Source organism: Manacus candei, unplaced genomic scaffold (genome assembly GCF_025592945.1).
Source record: "Manacus candei isolate 608988 ecotype Guabito, Panama unplaced genomic scaffold, ASM2559294v1 h1tg000014l, whole genome shotgun sequence".
In the NCBI taxonomy this organism is placed as follows: domain Eukaryota; kingdom Metazoa; phylum Chordata; class Aves; order Passeriformes; family Pipridae; genus Manacus; species Manacus candei.
In genome coordinates, this window is record NW_026138062.1 from 81,894,205 (window position 1) to 81,906,851 (window position 12,647).

Genomic DNA, 12,647 nt, shown 5'->3' on the forward strand with positions numbered 1-12,647 from the left:
AAGTCTCTTCATTCCCACAGAAGTAGGAGCTGTGTCTCACTGATTTTCCCTCTTGTTTCTGACACAGCTTTACATGTTAATCTGGCCAACATAAATAATAATATAACATAAATAATATAAATATAAAGTATAAATTATATATAAAGTATAAAATAATATAAATATAAGTATAAATATGTAAATAATAGCATAAATAACCTAGGGGTAAAATTAACCCTAGAAAGCAGCATGGGCACCCTGAAAATTTGTTATGCTAAAAACAGGGAAGACAGAGTCATTGGGAAAGATGGGATGTGGAAATCCCAAATGGTGTTTTAAGCAGCGAACTGAACCACCTGGAAGAGATTTCTGGTTTCCAGAGCAATCCCCAGGAGATTTCCCCCTTGTGTTTAAAGAGAGGTTTTGCTGCAAGGTCTTCCTTCCTCAAGCTTTTCTTTGTTAGTTGGAAGGCTGGTATTTTAATACAAGAGAGAAGATATTCCCAGAAACTACACAATTGTTTCTTCTGTCCTGGAAACCGCTCAATTGTTTCTTCTGTTTGTTGTGACCTTTTTAAAGTCTGAACATTTCAGAGGTTAAGTAGAAAACAATGGGCATGAACTTATTTTCTATCAGCCTAATTTGTGTTATGTGGATAATATAAATTATTCAACACTGTCTGCAAATCCTCTGCTCAGTGGTTTAACTCCACTCTTGGGATAGTGCAAGAAGACTAAGTTTAATATTTCATATAATTAGTGTTTTGTGTGTGTAACTGGTTGTATTGGTCCAAATTTGTCAGCCTTTCCTTCTGAAATATTTGAGAGAGAATTTCAGAATTACAAGTATTTATATCCTTTTGAGAAAATAATCAGCTTGGAGCTGTTTCTTACAGAAAATTCCCCTGAATGGGCATTTAGGAGAAGTGGGTCTGTTGGTTACAACCCTGTCCCAAAACACTGGCTGTCTTAGTTCAGATATGGGATGATTTAGATGTTTACAGAGCATTCTTATCTGCTGCCATACACATATGTGGTGCATTCTATTTTTGAAATGAAGAGGTTTTTATCTGTACATCACAGCGTAAATAATGTGGAAGCAAAAAAAAAAAGAAAATACTACCTGACCATCTTTACTCCCAGAATTTTCGCTTCCAAAAATAGGGTAACTATAAACATTTATACAAAAATAGCTTTGTTTTCCTTTCCCACTGAAATGGTGGGAAGTCCCGTCAGTGGAATTAATAAATATTTTGCAAGAGAAGTATATCAAGGTTTTCACTTTCAGTTAAAGTGTTCCACAAGGTTTTATTTTACTTTGATAAATTGCTATGAAATGTTTTATGTTAAGGAATAGATAGCTTGTGAACAACCCTAAATAATGTAAAATTCTACATCTTCTTACTCTAATTTGCTGCTTTAGTAGCTCTAATACACAGCAGAGGAAAAAAGAGAGCAGTGATTAGGACGTACAACAAACTGAATAAGCTGTGCTGAGATTTCGGATAGGGGTTGAATATTTTTATACATCTCCTTTCTTACTCTGCATCCTTGTCTTCAGAGCACTGGGAGGCAGATGATGGTGGAGCTCCCTCTGGAAAGTCTGTGCACACAGAAGCCTGATCCAGGATTTCTGCAGGTTTTTGCTGCCTGTATGAACTCAGCTATTTCCAGGTTGTTTTCCTAATGCTTTACTTCTGTGCTAAAAAACTCCACACAAATTCTCATGTTTAGAAGATAATTCTTGTTTATATGACTTTAGTTGTAGATATGTCTTTAGCTCTAGATAATAGGATCACGTAGAAATATGTGGGAATACAGAGAGTTGGTTTTTATTCCTGAAAAAACTTTTCTTGTAGAGTATTCCAGGTTTCTTCTTGGGGCACATGTAGTCTTATTTTATTCTCTGTTTTAAGATGAATATACATACAACTAGTACTTTCTGTGCCATTTGCTAATTTCTGTGGTGTGACTCCAGCTTTGAGGTTACACTGAGTAGGCCTTTTCCCTTGACAAGATAAACAGAATGAATTTGAATTTTAAAAAGTAGGTTTTGGTTAGCATTTAAATGAGGAGCCTTCACACTGTAGAAAGAGAAAATTGGGGTTGACAGACAGAAATAAAGGGCCTGTGTGTATCTTGTTGCCACCTCGTGGTGTCCTCTGTAGGCAGGTCCTTGTTTTAACGAGTGCATTGAGTCCAGGTTGTCCTTGTCTTCCGGAGGGAAAGTGCCTGATTTTGCTACACACCAGAGATCTTCATCTTTTACTTGCAGGCAACAGAGAAACCCTCAGTCCACTGATTCCTCTGGAAAGAAAAGATATGAACGCAGAAAATACAGTACTGAAAGAGAGAGACATGACATCACCCAGGTGTGTAAGCCCAGTGAGCTTAGGCTGGAAAAAAAAATCTTCGGGTATTAATGTGGAGATCTGGCTCTTCTTTCCCCTCAGCTTATTTGTGCTGTGTGTGATGGAGCAATGTAGTGTGGAAAACTGCTAAGGATGACACTCTTCTGACCTAACTGGGAAGAAAAATTGGTTTTGTCCCACAGGGGTAAGACTTAAAGTTTTTCGCTGAATCCCCTATTTTTCTTTGTGCTCCATAATCTCCTGAGGGTGAGCTTCCAGCAACCCCTTGGCTTTTCCATATCCTGAGAAAACTTAGGCTACTTTCTTCACAGCACTTCTTCTTCCCTTCACAAACAGTGGTGCAGGAAGAGGTGCAACCCACAAGTTCACCTGTGAGCAATGCTGTTCATACAATGACCCACTCCACAGAGGGAGGGGGAAGGCTGAACTCTCTGTCTGGCAGGAAAACTCCCATCCTTTGTTTTTTCTAAAGGTTTCTGGTGGCTACCACTCATTTCCTCCAAGCAGAGTGCTGAGGAAGGGAGGGCGAGAGATGGACGTGTGGGGGTGGGTTGATTGGGGAGTTATTTTTGTGGGTTTTGGCCTTCACTGCTTGAATCCAGTGTCTGAAAATGGCCAGGGAGGATCAGAATGGGACTTTTAGCTCTCAAGAAGTGATCAGGAGGGGAAGAGAAGTCAGAGCAGGTTATAGGTTTGGGTAGGATGGGAACGTCCATGGTGACCTTCATGGTCACAGACAGGTTTTCTCCATCTTCCCCATCTTGCATCTTGTCTGTTCTTGAGTTTTAACTTTTCTCAGCACCCACATGCTCTTTTTATTTTATTTTTTCTGCTTCATATTTTGTTGGCCCTTTTGGCTGCTTACTTGCCATCACTTCTATAACCTGTCATGCCCAAAGGCTACATAGTTCAGTGAGAATAACCAAATTTTGGCAGTACTGCTGAGATACCTGCAGATCTTTATCAGCAGGTTTCATGCTGGTGTGGTTATAACTGAAAGATTTGCTGTGGGCTGAAGAAGAGTGCAGGGACATGGGTCAAAGGAAGACCTCATGCCATTTATTTTCAGCCTCGTGCTGTGAGGGTGTGTGATTCAGTCCAGTGTGTACCATCAACCCTTTGGATGAGGATTTAGGAAAAAAAAAAAGTTCGGTCAAAAATATTTTTACAATATTAAATACTTAAAATATCAAAATATGTTTACAATTTATTTTAACAAGAAAAGGCCAAAAAGTGTGAAGGAGCCCCATTTTTTTCCAGAATCTGTTACTATAAATATGATGAAAACATGATTATAAAGGAAACTAGTGCAGACTTTTATCTGAGTGACTCAGTCCACATCAGACAAAGAAACACGGCACCACTTATTCCTTCCACTTTATCTTGAAGTATTTCACTTCTAGGCCTGAGAAGCTCTGATTAAATGTACTAGACTGAAACTTTCCTTGTTATTTTTTTGAGTTTGGGGGTTTTTAATTATTTTTTTTGGCTGATATGTATCTGTTTTGTCACTTTCTTATTGAACTGAGAACAAGTGAAAAGCCGTGAAGGTGAGAAGGAAACATTTTGTGCCAGCACTCATTGAAGTTCATTCTGGGAAATAATTAATTACAGAAAACCAATCAATTTTTTTGGAAGATAATGGAAATGTTTTCAGAGGTCTGGTATAGCATCACATTCTGATTTTGCTGATGTAAAGACCACTATGCTGAGAAGTCCTGGAGCAGCAGAAGCTCCGTGTGTACTCTGTTAATTTATGTCAGTTTGGGTATGTCCTGGGATGCCTGTGAACAGTGAGTGTACATTAAAAACCAATGGCAAACCCTCTTTCCAGGGATTATGAATCTGATAAGCACACTCATTGGTATAAAATATGGTGTGTTTTATGCATACAAAGCACAATATTGTGAGGTTTGAGTGCTACCCTTCCAGCCTGTAGGAAGAGATTAAAACATCTGTCCTTAGGTTTTTGTGCTCCTGTTCACCAAAACACTTACTTTATTCATCTGAAATGCTTTCACAGCAATTTGTGTGTTATGAGAAACAAACCAGGTGAGCTTGGAGCACTGGGCTGTTCCCAATCCTGTGATGTCACCACTGTTAGGGAGATGTGGTGGGATGAGTCCCATGGTTGGAGTTCTGGGATAAAGGGCAGGAAGGACAGGCAGGGCAGGTGACGTGGAAGAGTTGCACTGTGTGTAAGGGGGAGACTGTACAGTTAAAAATCCTGTTGTTTGAGAGCCTCTGGGTGAGGAATAGTGGGATGGAAAACAAAGCAGATGTTGTAGTGGGTGTCTACCATGGGCAGCCTGGGCAGAATGATGGCACCAGTGAATTGTTCTATAGGCAAACAGGAGACGTATCTGGACCATATGGAATATTTCAACTTCCCAGGCATCAGCTGGGAACACCACACTGATGTGACAAGCAACTCAGGGGCATTCCAGTAGCTTGTTAGGATAATTTCTTGTCACAGGTACTCTGTGAGCAGGAAAGATGCCATCCTAGACTTGTTATTTTTGGGCAGAGAAGGGCTCGTGGGGAATGTGGTAGTAGGTGGCTGCCTTGGCCAGAGTGAATACAGAATGGTTGTGTTTAAAATTGCCACTGTGATGAGGAAAAAAAAGACACCAGAGTTGCTATCCTGGACTTCAGCAGAGCAAACTTTAAGCTATTCAGGATGATATTTAGTTAGTCCCCTGGGAATTTGCTTTTGAGGGCTTAGGAGGCCACAAGTGCTGGTCAGTGTTTAAGAACTGCCTTTTAGAGGCACAGCAGCAGGCAAATCCTCTGTGTTGTAAGTCAAGCAAGTGGGGCAGGAGACCAGCTTGGCTGAACAGGGAGCTCCCTATGGAGGTCAAGAGGAAAAACAAATGGTACAATCCCTGGAAACAAGGTCAGGCTTCCCAGGAAGTTCACAGAGCTGTAGTTTGCACTACAGGGAGAAGACATGGAAGGCCAAAGCTGAGCTAGAGTTGCTCAGGCAGTGGGACTGGATGGTTCTTGCAGGTCCCTTCCACCTGAACTATATTGTTCCACTATTTTCTGTCTAGAAATTATCCTACATCTACATATTCCCCAAGAACATCCATATCTGATTTGGGCAGCTACATTCAGTTCTGCCCCAGTAAAAATGACAGCCTCCATAAATGCGGGGCTGCTATTATTAGATGAACATTCCAGGAAGGATTGTCAAATTGATGGATTACAGGAAACTCCAGAGAAAGTCTGCTTTTAAGTAGGTCCCAAGGAGGAGACAGATTCATGAATCCCAGTGTTTTGCCAGGTTAGCTACAAGGAGGTACCTGTCTATAACCCTTTTCCCATTACTGTGCACTACCATCAAGTATTTATTTAAACAAAATATAAAATTGTTTCTTGTGAAGCTGACCCTACACAACTGTATTCATGAATTTACCCAATATAAATAATTTTATAAGACTTTGGCTGTTAGCTACAGTCTTGGAGGATCTCCTACTGAAGATTTCAGCTCTTATAAGCAAATAAATAACACAACCTGGAGCAGCTTGCAGCAAACATTTTAATAGTTGTTCTTCCAGCTGGAGGCTGAAAATCAAACATACATGAAGGTAAGTGAACTCATTTGTATATATATTCTTGGCTTCTATTCAAACTAAAATTGAACACCCATGTAAGTTGGAGGCCCCAAGCAGCACAGAAAACTTACAGCCTTTTTTACACTGTCTTTTGACAAAGTGTGGAAATTTTTAAGAATCTTGCATGGAATAAAAAAATGCAGGTGTGTCTGCTGAGGTGGAGCAAAAGCTCTTCCTACACTTAAATGTGAAGATGCCCCATCCCTGGAAGTATCCAAGGCCAGGTTGTTTGGGGCTCTGAGCAACCTGGGCTAGTGGAAGGTGTCCCTGCCCACGGCAGGGGTGGGACTGGGTGAGCTTTGAGGTCCCTTCCAAGCCAAACCATTCTATGATTCTGTAACTCCTTGTTTCAACTCAGATGCCCAGGAGAAGAATTTTCTTGCCTATTAGGTAGAAATACGTTCACCTGAGATATTTCTGGTATTGAAAGTCATCTAATCTTCGAGATGTCAGTGCCTAGGAAAGATGACCCAAAAACTGTGTGAGAATTGAGCTGCAATGCTCTTCATGAAGATAGAAAAGCCTCACTAAAATTAAATGAAACTTATGTATCAACACTTTCTTAGTTGTCCTTTATGTCCTCAAGCCTTTATGTCCTTTTCTTTGATGAAATAGCGGAGTTCAGGTTAAATTCTTCAGTTCTATTTACTTTACAGTATTTTCCAAGACCCTTGCTGGTTCTTCCCAGCTCCTGGTTTGCCAGCTGGCATCATTTTTGGCCGAAAATAATGCATTTTATCAGTTGTGTTTCCAGGCTGACCTAATCTGAAATTGGGAAGGAGATTCCCTTTTCAATACCTTATTTAAAGCAGTGAATGTTTTAAAGGCAAAAATCCCCTTGCATTCTCAAGAGTGTGTCAATATTTGTGTTACCTGGGAAGGGGGGACTTTCTGAAAGCTGTTCTCAGAATGTCCAAACTTGGGTGTTCGTAGCAAGTAACTGCATTTACTTTTGGCTGCAACTTACTGAGTTTCCTGGATTTGCTTGGACCAGGATTTGTCTGGTGATGACACAAAATACTCAGTGAGGCCCAAAATAAGGTTTAGGGAGCTGAGGGGGGAAGTCTGCTGCCCTCAGGGGACTCTCATGAAGTAGTTCATGGAGGGTAGAGGGAAAGACAATGTTTACTGTAAAGGGATTTTCCTTGTTTATTGGTGATCCTGATGGGAAAAGGCACTGTGGAATGGGCAGTAAGTAACCGCACAGGAAAAGGTTTGTGAGTTCCTCTTCTCCACTGACTGTTTGAAGCTAATTGCCTGGAGAATGGAAGAGACATGGCCAGGGGCAGCACCATCTGCCCTTGAAATTTAGAAGAGGAAAGGAGATCCTCAAAGAGATGTTTAGCCCAGATAACAGGATGAATAACATGGAAAACAGCATTAGCTCCTTATGTAAAGGGAAGTTAAGTAATTACAGAATGAAAGGCTTGTTCATGTAACCTCATTTTGGCCTCCTTGGGTGCTGGAAATGAGCACAGCCCCAAACTACATTTTCCCCTGTTTTGCTGACTGGGCAGAACTCATTCATTTTGGATGTTCAGGGTGTGGTTTTCAGTGATGTTTTTTCCCCTGTGCAGCGCTCTGTACCAGTGCTTCAGAGACCCAGAGCTCCCTGTCTCCACCTCCCCTCCCTCCTGAGGAAGAGGAGGGCACAGGTGGGGTGTGCAGTCCTCAGCACCTCCAGAGGTGCCTGGGGCTGGGGGTGTCATTCCTTGGCAGGGGCTCAGAAGATGAGGGCTCAGGAAATGAGTAACAGCCAAGTTGGAAGGGCTTCCTACCTATTGTCTTCTCTTTCTTTAGGGAACATGAATCATCAGGGAGTCAGACAATGATTTTGCAGTGATGCCAAGATAAGGATTTTAGATTTCTTTGTCCTATTTAACCTATCCTTTGATTTCTTAGCCAAGACAACCACTCCTGAAGTAGCAGCTGATATGGTAACAGGCTGATTTCCAGTACATGTCAAAGTAAGTCACACATGAGTTAAAACAGCATTTTTAAATGAAATAATTAACCACCTATGCAGACATAGAGGAAATGTAATTTTACAGTCTTGCAGAAAAGCTTTTTTATTCTTTGTTAAAGCAATCTATCTGGAAAAAAAAAAGTATTTTTATAGGATTATTTTTATTTTCTGAACATTTCCATCAATGTTTTAGGGGAACTTATCAGGAGATAAACTCTGTAAAGCTTTCCTGTGTAAAAAAAGTTGAGGGATAATTAAAGATAACTACACTGAACTTTACAGGTACATACCACTTACCTGACCAGCAGTGTAAACACCCAACCAGAGCTGCCAAAAGCCTCTAGTGTTTCTTTAGATTACAAAAGCTGTTTTCATATGCCTGATACTCCTGGAGATTTTTCAAACTGGTTTATTTTTTCCCCAAGGTGGTTGGAGCTCCAAAACACTGGTATTGAATCCCAGGGGGTGGCACGTGGCTGTGCCCAGCATGAGCCCTTCCTGCCTTGCTGGGGCCACTTGTCCTTCTGCACCCTTCTTCTCTTTCTGTGGCTGTTGACAGAGCCCAAGGCTGTGGTTTAGGCGTAGCAAGGAAATTATGAAGTGACACAGACACCTACTTGTCCATGAAAATTACAGGGTGTGTGCCAAACCCGGAATATGGTCCTTCATCCTCTACAAATATAACCTTCCTGCCGGGAACTAAATTACATTTGCAATAAATTCAGGGAAAACAAAGATGAGGTGGTAGTAGAAAAATATTTTTTTTTTTTTAAGGAAGGACATTAAACCCTTTATCTGGCATCTGAAGAGCTGTGTTGTGCCTGCTCCTTGTTCCAAAGAAACTTTGCGAGCTCTGGGCTGCCTCAGAGAGAACTAAAGTTGTTTATTTCTCCTTATCGTGGACTTTCCGGGCTGGGGAGGGCCCCAGTGCATCACCATGTGGAAGAGGAGAATCACAACTTTGTCACTCAGATCTGTTTTCCTTGGAAGACCTTTTGGGGGCCCTTTTCTCCCGTCCCCAGTGATCTGCTCCAGCGCTACCACCGTGTCAGTGTGGGCAGCTTCTTCATCCCATGGGTTTCGTGACCCCTTACTTCGGAGGAAATCAAAAGTTGCACCAGAGCTGTGTGCTGGGTCAGGTAACCTAAAGAGAGCTCTGGAGGCTTCCTGTGAGCTTTACCTGTCCTTAACCTCAGGGACACACTGCCTGAGGTGGCCCCATAAAACACTTTGCTTTCTCACAGCCAGGGGGCACAAGTCTTGCCATGTGTGGGCAGGGGATGGTTATTTTTGGCTTGGCTGACTGCAGGAGTCATGAATGTTTCTGACCCTTTTTCTTTGGGGATGTGGGTGTCTCAGTTGCCCTCCCCAGTGACTGAAGTTCTACAAGAAAGAAAAATACCCAAAGGTCGCAGTATACTCCCAGAAGGTATAATTTTCTCCATCAAAGAGCTGCTCTAATGAAGTGTTGCTGTTGTAGTGGTGTTGAAGGGATGGTGGGAGTACCAGTGGGTATGCAAAAATAGGAGCTGTCTCAAAACGCTCTCTGTGATAACACAAAAATTTTTAAAACAAGTCTATCTGTATTTTAGTAACAGACTAATCTACTAGAGAGAATATCTAGTACAGAATGTCAAAACAAAGCAAAAATGGTTAAAACTGAAAGATAATCTAACCCTGTGCAACTAGGAAGCAAAGGTACCTGATGATGGTATATCCCTTTTTATGGAGAAACAGCAGGGACCAAAGGAATATTTATTTAGAAAAAAAAAAAATGAGAATTCTACTGAGATTAATTTTAGACATCTTGTTAAAAATTTCAGGATTGATTGAACTGTCTCCCTTCCCCAGATTTGGGCAAATGACATTTCTCTGGGGACCTGTAATAGGTCACGTTTGTTTTCTGTTCTTTGGGACACAAGTGACATTTAAGTGCAATAACTGTGTTTTCTGGCTCTAGAAAAGCTGTTCTTGCCAGGACAGTTCCTTTGGGTAAGGCATTTTACAAGGATCACGCCAGTAAATGCAGGGAAGGAGTTCTCACACTGTATTCCTCCTCAGCTCTGCTGCTGATCCCGGGTCAAACACAGGGTTGGCTGCTCTCCCTGGGCTTGCACTGACTGCTGGATGGGCCTTGAGTAAATCCCCTTTCTCCCTTCACTCCCCTCCTCCATTTCTGTAGTTCATGGAAGACAATTTATGCTAAATGGCTGAGCTGGTGTTCTCCTGCCTTCGTGGTCATCTCCCTCTGATGGTTCTTCCAGCAGCCCTGTCTTTGGCTAAGGAAGAAAGGGAAAAGCAGGAGTTCAAGATTTAGTCTTTAGTTTTTCTGTCTCTCTGTGATGATGTTTGCATGGTTATCGTTCAATGATTTTAACAGAGCTGTTCTCACAGTAAATTGTGCCAGGAATTTTAACATCCCTGCCCCCACATATTTTAACAAAGTTGTACTCTTCCATGATGGAAAGAGGTTAATTCTGGCACCGCCTGCCTGGTGTCTGCTCCCCTCAAATGCTCTCTGCTACTATAAAAATGCTCTTTTTATTACTCATTTTCTTCCTTCTGGTTAATTTACCAAGAGCCCTCTGATGTTTTTTATCCCAGAATATAGATGGGACAAGCTAAATCAATTTTTTTTTTTTATGAGGCAGAATAAAAGTCTGGTGGGATTCAACCTCTCACCACCACTGACCTTTATACCCGCTTCATCTGATATGAAAACTAACATCTGACCCTATGACCACCCACCCTAAATGGGAAGGAAGCACCTTGCTTTTCCTTGTTTACCTAAAAATCTGGCATCTCTCTTCAGATGCCACAGGGATTGGAGGAAACCTATGGTCTGGGCTGGAGATCTTTATGCCTCTATGTCAATCCTGGAGCTTCAGTTGCTTCCACTCCTTTATATTTGAAGGTGCTTTCTGCTGTGGTTCGTGGTAACTTTGCTTCCTTGCTCAGTTTTTGCCCATTGTTGTAGCAGGACACCCACAAATTAACACGGATTGAGGATCTTTAGCTCTGGATTCAGACCCAAGGGACCAGTCTCAGACACAGCCCACAGATCAGGTGAGCAGAGCTCAGTCTTAGACCTGCCTTAATTGATCCAGGTGGATGTGTTTCGCAGCAGTTGGAAAGGAGACTTGGACAGGATGGAAAATAGGTGTCCCTGCTCCGCAGATGGGAAGGATTCACTCTGGCTGAGTGAATCAGCCAGCGGTGACCGTGTGGTGATTCAGCCAATGCCCCCTTGAGGAGGATGTGCACTAACGAGGTAGGATTCGGTTTTCTCCCGTGAATTCCAAAGAAGTCTGTTGAGGTTGACTCAGATACAACTACACTGCAGTTGTCTGCAGTGGGTGGGATTCATTCCATACCATGGGAAGAAGATGACACATTTAGGTTTACGATTCTTGATTACATGCCATGTAGCAAACAATTTTTTTAATTTTATCTTTGTGTTAATTATTTCCTGAAGGAGAAAGAAAATCTGAGAGAAGATGAGCATGCTTTGAAACACTGTATCTGTCAGAGACAAAGCTGGCTGGAAGGACAAAATGCAGAGAAATGAAATTTAAAAGAAATGTGATTTTAAGAAAATAAGTCAATTATTTTAACGGTTAGTTTGGGACAGCCAAGAAGCAAGCCTTGTAGATGAGGCAGCCTCTTAGCAGGGAGGGATTTGGATCTGTGTCAATTGGAAAGTCACCAAAACTAAGGGTGCTCAGCTGATATCTCAACTTTATGTGACCAAGTACAGCCAGGGTTCAAGTCAGGGATGGAGACGGGGGCCAGCTTTGATCCTTGTAGGGAATTCCTCTGGGTCAAGAAAGACAGGAGGTGATAGATATTGTTAAGGGGAACCTTGTTCTCTTTCTATTTGGAATATAACTTTTTGTATGACACAACCTCTCACTGACACCAGAGAAATGAAAAGGCATAAACTTAGAGAAAGGACTTGAAACTGGATAAATATAGCAAAGCGGGTTTGATCTTCTTTGGTTAAGCAAAGGAAAGTTGTCCTGGCCTAAAATGCAAATAAAAATTGTGCCTCAACAGGTAGTGCTGAAAACTGCTCAGAGTAAGCTTGTTCAGCCCTGAAATGTCAACAATTTTGTGGGATTTTTGCTCAGGACACAGAACACTGCAGCAAAGGGAGAAAAAGGATGGGCAACTAAGGATATAATTCAAGGTGTGAGGCGTTTGGTTTGTTCTTAATCAATGAAAACCACTGGCAGCATGTCATGCTGTCTTCCAAAGAACCTCAGGGGAGCACCTGCACTTCCCCAAAACGAACAGGCTCTGTTCATGCATCACCACCACGCCACAGTTCAGTGGCATCTCAAAACAGGTGCCAGGGCTTTTTTCAGCACTGGGGGAAGACAAAGGAAAACCAAAGAACACCCGAAATATCACCTAAAAAAAAAAAGAAGAAAAAAAGAAATTAATTTGAGGACTGCAGATTTAATTTGTGTGCAGAAGGGTGTTGTCTGTGCTCCGATGCAGCCACTGATTTTAGGAGGGGCGATCTGCAGGCTTGGTGGGGTGGAGCATGAGGGGTCCCGCTCACAGGGCAGAAGTCACAGCTGGTGCTCAATTCCTGCCGTTTCTTGCCATCTAGTGGCCTGCCGAAGCAGCAGTTCCTCTGCCCGACAGCCCACGGAGTTATAAGCGCCATGGGAAGGGGAGAGAGAAGTGCCAGGCGGGCATCGCTCTG